The following is a 10,088-nucleotide window of genomic DNA, read 5'->3' as shown; positions in this document are numbered from 1 at the left end:
CCATAACATCATGTTGTATACTTTAATTATACACAATAACATTTATTTAAAAAAATAAAAAAGGAACACCTTTATCAGAATTAAAAATTCAGACTATTGGACTCCACACTATACCTACGGAATTAGGAACTCTGGAGTAAAGCTTAGGGAGCACCATTTCTGATAAATTTCCCGGCTAACTTTCCTTGTATATTTAAGTTCTCCACTCTAGTAAGAAAAGTGGGTTGAGAATAAAACTGAGGATTCACTTACCATTAAAGAACAAATAGGACATAGAATGCAGAAAAGATGATTAGGAGGAACAGTTAACGAGGAGGAGAATGTGGTATAGCAAAACCCAAAGGAGTGGAGAATTTCAGGAAGGGGGCCTGTCAAAGGCTGTGATGAGATCTAATACCTTGCTGTTAAAAGTGCAATCTCCTGACATCCGCTCAGACATCCCCTGGGAGCGGGTTCTAGTGCAGAATCTTGAGCCTCATGCCAGGAAACAGAATCTCCATCTGCATTTCAACCATCCCCAGGTGAGTCATAGGCACATTTAAGTTTTAGAAGCCCTGTTGCCACCCATTGAATTTGACTTTTCATTCTGGTGAACTGAGAGTGAGCCATTTCAGTGAGTGATTGGGGCACTGCAGGCAGACTGCAGTGGTTGTTAAAACAAATGGGAGATAAAGAAAGGGAGACAAGTTCAGTGTTTTGCATATACCCAGAACAAAGATCTCCCCGCACATTGCTCACCAGACCATCTCTTCAGTTTGGAGAAATCCAATAGGAGCAGAAGCAGAAAGTGGGCCTTGCTTGGTGCTGCAGGTCTCCACCTTGGTTACCACTCCTATGACAGACGTGACAGGAATAGAATAACAGAGGCTGTTATGACAGAGGGAGATGCTTTCCTAAGGAGCAGTGACAGTCGGACCCTTGACAACCACGGGGCTCAGCTGCATGCTGCCATACTTGCCTGAAGCAAAGGTAACAGACCTTCTGAGAGTGAGTCTCGTGACTTTAAAAATCTCTCACAACAAGGGAAATATTACAAAATCTCTAAAGGTTGAATACCTCAATTAAATAATAAAATATTCTTAAAAAGCTGGAAAATGGAAACAATCTAAAAGAATAAAAGAATTGTCAACCTCTAAGGAAGTCCAAAATTAGAATAAGTTGTAATAGAAGGGGATTTCAGTATTTTATGTATTAACTGGGTGAAGTTTTCTCCATTGAGCTGCAGAGGTAAGGTTTTAGAATAATATAAATGACTACTAAGGAAACAGATGAGGCTTGGTACAGACCAACTAATTAAATAAAAAATCTTTATACCTAACTGGCCAAAGAGACTATCTGAATAAAACCTATGTTTTTGAAAGTCAAAAATTTGCCAAGTGAATGGAATTAGGAAAATCTTTTTTTGCTGTTTTTGTTTTGGCAGCTGGCCGGTACAGGGATTTAAGCCCTTGACCTTAGTGTTATCAGCACTCCACTCTAACTAACTAAGCTAACCAGCCAGCCCCTTGAAAGTGGGAAAATTTTGAAGAGTGGCAGTCCAGATGCATCAAAAATTATGTAGTTCAGAAACAAGAAGACCCTTTCAGGGAACCAAACTATTAAAGATAAAAGACCTTCAAATATGTTAAAGTAAGCTAAAGGATCCGTGGAACTATTTATGGACATTAAGTATTTATTAATGTCTCTGGTCTCAAAACATATCAAGGGATTAAAAACAAAATCATTTTTCATTCAAGGAAGTCATTAAAGTATTCCTAAACTGGCTTTTGAAAGTGAGATTCAGAAGTATCAAATCAAAAGGTAATACAGAGCACTGACACTACTCTAGCCAATACATAGGAATAAATAGCAAGACTTGGTGGCAACCACCCAAGTATTTGTAGGGACTCAAGGATAAAATTTGGAACAACTAACCAAAATATTTTGCATGTTGCTATAAATTGCCAGGGATGCCAGGAGACTAGGAACCCACAGTGTGACCTGTGCCCTTGTGAGAAGATCATGATAATCATTAGACAGTAGGAGATGCTCAAAGATACTTCATAAAATCACTTAGGTGCTGATGCAAATTAATAAGAATCAGTTCATTAGTTGCTTATAAAAAATACCAAGAGGGCTGGCCAGTTAACTCAGTTGGTTAGAGCGAAGCCTTATAACACCAAGGTTAGGGTTTGGATCCCCTCTACCAGCCAGCCACCAAAAATAAGTAAATCAATACCAAGTTGCTTCTAAAGGTATGAATTCACAAAATCTTATTGAGCATTGTTATGTTAATGTTCTTGGTACTAAAATTCTGCAGTAAACAGGACTGAATCTCTATGGTGTTTCCATTCTAATGGAGGCAAATTGTAAACCATACTTTGTATTATATAGATATATACACACATGTACTATAGAACTGGAGTGCTGAATTAGTCAGTGTGTACAGATGCAAATTAAGTATCTGTCATTTCTGTGCTCATCTGTTTTGATGGCAGCAGGCCTGGTCTCAACATGCAGAATGACGCCATCAATTTCATGGACCCATCCGGGCCCGCAGAAGTGCTTCTCCAGCAACTGCATCATCGGTGTCAAGGATCATGTATCCATCCAGATGAACGTGGCCAAGGCATTCTGTGGGGCCATTCGCAGGATGGGTGACTCAGATAACTCCATTCTCCTATTGGCCAATGCTACTGGCATTGTCTCAAACAACTTCTGAGTGGAGGGAATCACGGATGTGGGATATTTGTCACAAATAAATAGTGAAAACCCCCCAAAATAAAAAATTTAAAAAATAAACTTCCTGCCCTGGGGACACATCCCAGCAGAACACATACAAAGAGTAGGATCATGGAATGTAGCAGAAACTGGAATCTAAAAAGAGCTGCAAATAGGTTGTTAATTTTACAAAAATTAAGTAATATTAAGAAAATGTTCTTGAGAAACAGTAAAACACTTAAGTTTTTGGATTCCACTCACAATTCTTAGGGAGTGCCATAATAACAAAACAAGAATAAACTGTAAATGATTTACAAGTCAGCATGAATGAATAATTAAATAGTAGGTAATTTTCATTAGAGGTAGATATGAAGTTATAAGATAATAACAAATAATTTAATCTGTAAAACATGATGATGTTTGAACATCAGTCGTTAACTCAGGGAAAGGTTGATATCACTTTAGACTGGCTCCTAAATACATTATTTCAAGTTGCCAGGAAATCCCCCTGGCCTACCTGTCTTCTGGAAGGATATCAAGTGAGAATTTTAAAAAGAAGCATGCATTTATTTTATAGAGAGTGCAGATTTCTCCACTCGAAATGCCACAGTAATTATTGCTTATTGCATGTCAAGAAAGACATGCAATACCTGGAAAATATCTGAAGAAAGTCAAGTCAAGAAAGCATGGGAATTAAGGGGTTTCAAATGAGTTTGACCATGAGATTTGGATAACTTGAAACTGGTAAGACAAAAATGAAAAAAGGACATAATCCAAGTTATTAAAAGATTAATGCACTTGGATAATGTAAACAGAAATTTCTTCACCAAATTGCAGGCAGCTTGAGCACTTGAGAGGGAGATAATTTCATGAGCAACAAAAACAAGTAATTGTTTCCACTTCCTCTGCTCCCAGACTTTCCACAGCTTAATTACCCACCATGGGAAATGCAGTGATTTGGACTAGACTGGTTTCAAAATAATTTAAGGTTTATCTATAAGATTTGGAAGTCCTGGAAGAGTTATATTTTATATTTAAACATGCAGAGCATAGCATGGTGACTCAAAAATAAAACATGTTCAATAAATGTGGAAAGAAACAAATCCACAGCAAAAGTGGGAGTGGAGTAGGGAAAACTTGAAGAAAAAAGAAGAAATCAAAAAGGATTGAGAGAGAGAACAAGAAAGAGAGCACACAAATCAGAAATGTACATATTAATCAATTTTGTCTTACCTTTGGCTGCCTCTTAGAATCACCCAGAATAGCAATTCCAAACTCTATGAGTTATGCCAACTTCTGCAACAAGGAAGTGAGATACAGATCCTAGAAATAAACAAGGCTCATGAACAAGACCTGAGACCAATACTTTCTTTTGGTATTCATCCATTTAATGATTCTCTGTCCAGAATATTCTGAGGTGAATAGAATTACAGAGAGAAAAAATAATGCCAAACCCTTTAATAGGAAACAATTTGGCAGGTGACAGTGAGAGAGAGCCCAACTAACATAGAAACATGCAAAGTACCTCTATGATCCCTGCTGATTTTTTGGTTAGATATCAGAGCCAAGAAGTTGAAAGGATGCTTGCATTCACAAGTGGTGAAGACTACAGAGACAGCCTTTACTAAAGTGTGAGTTGGCTTTCCCCCAAACATTACATTACCCTTGAATGGAAAATTGATCGGATGACATATGGTTATAACATCTGCCACCCATGGATAAAGCCGTAGTGCCATGTGGGTGGTAATGGAAGCTGTAATAGTGAGGGTGGAGAATTTAATGACAGTATGTAACACTGAGGAAAGTAACAGCAATCTGAAAGAAAGGAACAATTTGTGTAAATCTTTATGATGGGAACTACAGGACTATACATCCTGTTCCTCTGTAGTTATTCCAGAGTGAATGATAGAAATGTAAGATGCTTTGTCATTTTATTACTTCCAAGTTGATCTCAGGCATAGCCCCAGGGAGGCATTTCTCCCAGATAGTACTGTGTGTAGGCACTATTTCCTTTTTAGTGAATAGATAATTATTAAAAATTTGGGATGATCACAGCAAGAAATTGTAGCCATTCAGGTCTACTAAAGACAAAAATGAGGACAAACACATTACTTCTAAGAATTTCTAATAATATATTATTTAAATATGAATTTTCAAGAAGTAAAAATAAAAACAAGTAGCAACATAATTAAGAATGCTGTTTTATGAATGAAATATTTAAGGTCATTTGTTTTGTCCTATTTTTACAGGAAGAAAATAAATGGTATCTACAGCTGCACATTGCAAACAGAAGAGTTTTATTTGCAAAACAGTAAAAAGAACAAGGAAAATATTGCCGTGGCCAAAGTTTCGCATGGAATTCAAATATTTGAAATGGCAGCAGACGTCTTGAAAGACTTGAGGAAGTAAAAATTTTCAAGTGAATTTTCACCTTCACAACCACTAGAATGGCCTAAAAAACAAAGAATTTGAATACAATTTGTAAGTGTTCTTGATTAGCTCAAAGGTAGTTTTATGTTTTATTAAATTCCAAAGAATAACTTTTGGCTTTCCTCTTTCCTAAAGCGAAAGTAAGCAGCAGCTGGTTCATGGTGCAGCTCTGATACTCAGCAGACCCCAAATTGACTCCTTAAAGCAATCCATAGGTGGGTTCTGGAATGCCTGGGCTGATTTTTCTTTTTCTTTTTTTTTTTTTTGTCTTTCCCTTGCCCCCCCCCCCCACCCCACACACACATTTTAGAAGGTTTTTGTTCCCCTAGTTTTTCTTCCTATCTTCTTTTGGGGAACAAAAATACATTTTAAGTTCTGATGTTGCAAAAGCAGATACTAGGAGGTAGGAGGTACTTCTAATCATCATCATCATCATTATTATTAATTACTTTCCAATCAGTTTACAGCTGTAAACTTATTTAAAGCAAAAGATTAAAAATAAACTCTTTTTTCTTCTCTTTTTTCTTTTTGTTTTGGAGGCTGGCTGGTCTGGGGTTCCAAATCCTTGACCTTGGTGTTATAACACCGTGCTCTAACCAGCTGAGCTAAATGGCTAGCCCCAAAATAAACTCTTAAGCCTACAACAGATGAAAAGGAATATGATGTGTCTTGTGATTTTTTTTCTCATCTATGTGTTTGAAGTAAAATAGCAATTGATTGTTGACAAGTACATATGATTAGCTTTAAAATATGTCATTATCATGCCTTTGTTTTGTGGATTTCAGGAAGAATTCTTCTGGACTAAGGCATATACATTCTATTCAAGAGAAATAAAATAAGTTAATAATGTGTTTGAAGGCCTATTATGATAAACAAATGATACTATGGAAATAGTAGAGAAAACAGTAAAGTGAAGTCATTTGTTGTCTAGTTATGAAGATAAAAACACATCTTAAAATCATGGGACATCTACATGACAATTATTGTTTTCTAATAGTATCATTTCATTGCTGGGGAAGCATAAAAGTGTATATTTTTGAAACCTAGTGAGAAATGTTTGGGACCCCAGCTAAAAAACAAATTTTCAGTTCTCTCCACTCAGACTGGCAGAATCAAAATCATAGAAATTTTGGCCCAGAAATCTGTAATTTTATAAGGTAAAGCACATTGCATTCTTTAACTATTTATTAATGAGAACTTCAAACACATACAAATTCAGAAAGATTAGATAAAATAACTCCCACATTTCCTTCACCCAGCATCTATAATAACTTGTGATTGTTACTGTTTTATTCAGGCCCTGTCCATTTCTCTTCCATTATATTAAAGCACAGTATTGGCATTGTATCATTTCACTCATAAATATTTCTTACCTAAAAGACAAGGAAACTTTAAAAAATACTGTTATCCCAACTAAAAAAATTAATGCACAGTGTCCAAATTTCTCCAAATGTCTCAAATTCTCAAATTTTTTTCTGGTTTTTTGTTAAAATCCAAACAAGGTCCACACATTGCATGTTGCAAATTGTCCCTTTTCATCCATAGGGTACTGTGACCTACCTATCTTTTTTCCTCTCCTTCTCTCCTGTTGTAATTTATTTGTTGAGGAATCCACATCTTACTATGAAATACTGCCATTCACAGCAACATGGAGGAACTTAGAGAAAATCATGTTAAGTGAAATAAGCCAGGCACAGAAAGAGGAATACCACACTTCCTCACTCATAAGTCGGAGCCAAAAAATAAATAAATAAAAAAGAAAGAAAGATACAGCAATCACAATAACATGTTGAGCTTTCAGAAGGAAAAAATAGAACTGAGGTTACCAGAGGTGGGAAGGGAGGAGGAGGTGGGAGGGTAAGGGAGGAACTGGTAAAGGGCCACGAAAAATATTACATTGCATAATGTTGAATATACTAATTATCTTATTTGAGCATCACATATTGCACACAGGTATTGATAACTCTCTATCCCACAGATAGAGAGTTTTTATGTTACAATAAAAAACAAATAAAATTAAAATTTTAAAAAGAGTTTATACTACAGGATTAGATCTAGTAAATTTTGAATATATCCTGGAAAACGTGAGATATGTGATAGGATTTTAAGTAGAATAAGATGAAGGATATCTTTTGTTTCTATGAAAAAGTTCAAGAGATATGTTCAAAGGCAGAAAGCAGAGGAAGGTAATTATAAGAAATGAGAAGAGATAAGCTCAGCATGATCTGAAGAGCAGAAACAGTTTGTTGTGGGTTAAATGTTCTCCCAAAACTCATTGAAGCTTGATCCCCATTGAAACAGCATTAAGAGGATGGAAAATCAGACAATGGCAGTTTTGGAAGGTAGGGCCTTTAAGAGATGATTGGATCATGACAGCTGTGCCCTCATGCATGGGTTAATTCATTCATGGAGTAATGGGTTGTCATGGGTGTGTGTTGGTGGCTGTAAAAGGAGAGCACATGAAAGAGCTGTTGCCATCCTTGCCACGTGATACCCTGCGTTGCCATAAGACCCTGTACAGAGCCCCCAGCTAAAAGAAGGCCATCACCAGAAGTTTTCCCTGGATCATGATTTTCTCAGTCTCCAAAACTGAAAAAAATAAGTTTTGTTTTCTCGTAAGTTACCCAGTTTCAGGTATTCTGTTGTAAATGATAAAATACAAACTGATAGAATTGGCACCAGATGTGGGGCGTTGATTATAACAAATTCCTGAAAATGTGGAAGCGGCTTTGGATCTAAGTAATGGGCAGAAAATGGGAGAATTTGGAGAAGCAGGCTAAAAAAAACCTAAATCCTAGATTCTGATGAAGGCTTAGAAGACAAGAAGACCAGGGAAAGTTTGGAACTTCTTAGAGACTGGTTAAGTCACGGTGATGAGAATGTTGATGGAAAAAAAAGAACAATAAAGGCCATTCTGAGGAGGTCTTAGACATTGGAAGGAGCTTATTAGAAACTGGGGCAAAAATCACCCTTGTTATGAACTGGCAAAGAACTTCACTGAACTGTGTCCATGCTGGAGGCCTTTATGGAATGTAGAACTTAAAACTGATGAGTCAGGTTATTTGGCAGAAGAAATTTCTAAGCAGCAAAGTATTCATACAGCTGCATGGATACTTCTAACCTAACAGCCTATCTTGAGGTCTTGCAGCAAAAGCATAACTTAAAGGCAGAATTTATAATTACAATGGAAGCAGAGAGTAAAAAGTTGGAAAACTTATAGACTGGACACATAAAGAGTGAAAATGCGTGAGAAGAGCAAACCAAGGGTGTAGCCCGGCAACTCTCTCTGCTAAGGAGATTATTACAGAAGGAAGAGATCATCAAGAGAATAGATGCAAGACCCCAAAGACATCTTAGAGAGCTTCGAGGTTGCCCCTCTTATCATAGGCCCAGAAGCCTAGGGGGATAGAATAGTTTTGGGGAACAGGCCCAAGTCACCCTCCATGGCTTAGTACCCATGGCCACCTTGGTGTGTAGTTCCCCACACTCTGGCTGCTCCAGCTACATCAGCCTTAGCTAAATTGGCCCAAGGTGGTGCTGGACCTGTTCATTTGGAAGATACAAGCTGTAAAACCTTGGTGGCATCCATGTGGTGTTATGTCTGTAGGCTTATAGAATGCTAGAGCTGTGGAGGCAAAGCAGCCTCCACACAGATTTCAAAGGATGTGTGGAAAAGCCAGATTTCAAAAGGATGCATGGAGGCCTAGGAAAAGATTTGTTGCATGCAGACACAGAGTCACTACAGAGAGGCTCCACTAGAGCAATGCCAAGCAGAAATGTGGGGTTGGAGCTGCAGCAGAGAACACCCACCGGGGACATTCCTAGTAGACCCATGAAAGCAGGTCTAATACTGAGACCCCAGAATTGTAGAGCTACCAGCATTCAGCACCAGTCTGGGAGACCTGAAGCAGGGCTGAGGCCAGGAAAACCAGATGAGTGGGGTTGCCCAAGAGCTTGGAGGCCCAACTCCTGCACCAGTGTGCAGAGGATGCCAGACATGGAGTTAAGGGAGATTACTCTCCAGTTTTAAGATTTAATACCTGCCCTGCTGGGTTTCAGACATGCTTAAGACCTGTTCCCCCTTTCTTTTGGCCTATTTCTCACTTTTGGAACAGAAATGTGTACCCTATGCTTATCCCACCATTATATCTTGGAAGTAGATAATTTGTTTGATTTCACAGATGAGACTTTGGACTTTGGACTTTTGAGCTAGAACAAGTCAAGACTATGGGGTTGAAATGAATGTATTTGCATGTGAGAACAGCATGAATTTTGGGGGTCCAAGGCAGAATGCTGTGGATTGAATGTACCTCCAAAACTCATTGAAACTTGATCCCTATTGAAACAGTGTTAGGATGGTGGGAAACCAGATGATGGCAGTGTTAAAAGGTGGGGCCTTTAAGAGGTGGTTGGATGGTGATCATTGTGCCCTCATGAATGGATTAATCTATTCAAGGAGTAGTGGGTCGCATGGGTGTGGACTGGTGGCTTTATAAGGAGAGTACATAAAAGAGCTCTTGCCATCCTTGCCATGTGATACCCTGCATCACCACGGGACCCTATACAGAGGCCCCACTAAGAAGAAGGCCCTTACCAGAACTGTTCCCTGGTCCTTGGACTTTCCAGCCTCCAAAACAGTGAAAATTAATTTTGTTTTCTTATAAGTTACCCAATTGTAGGTTTTCTATTATAAGAGACAGAAAATAGACTAACACATGAATTCCTCTTTTAAAAGTTGGGATTTTTCTCCTTTAAGTACCATCTCCTTAAGGAGAGGAAATGGAGGGGAAATGGATCTTGGCTTTGGATTGGTAGGTAATTTTTCCTAGCCTACAAGTTGAGAGAACAGAGGTAAAGGGAGCCAGGGTAATTTCAACCAGCTGAAGATATATTTGGATGCTCTTTGGATTCAGCCATACAGCTAATGCTGCAAAAGTGCCTTTGGAAAATAGCTCTGT

The 10,088-nt window shown here is 38.1% G+C and overlaps 1 pseudogene; it reads left to right on the top strand.

Annotated features, from left to right (window-relative positions):
- The first annotated feature begins 2,493 nt into the window (after positions 1 to 2,493).
- Positions 2,494 to 2,701, top strand: LOC134370616 (small ribosomal subunit protein eS21-like; annotated as a pseudogene).
- Positions 2,702 to 10,088: the final 7,387 nt, after the last annotated feature.

This window comes from Cynocephalus volans, chromosome 1 (genome assembly GCF_027409185.1).
Source record: "Cynocephalus volans isolate mCynVol1 chromosome 1, mCynVol1.pri, whole genome shotgun sequence".
Lineage (NCBI taxonomy): Eukaryota > Metazoa > Chordata > Mammalia > Dermoptera > Cynocephalidae > Cynocephalus > Cynocephalus volans.
The sequence above is the reverse complement of the archived record's forward strand: the minus strand, read 5'-3'. Positions and strand labels throughout refer to the sequence as shown.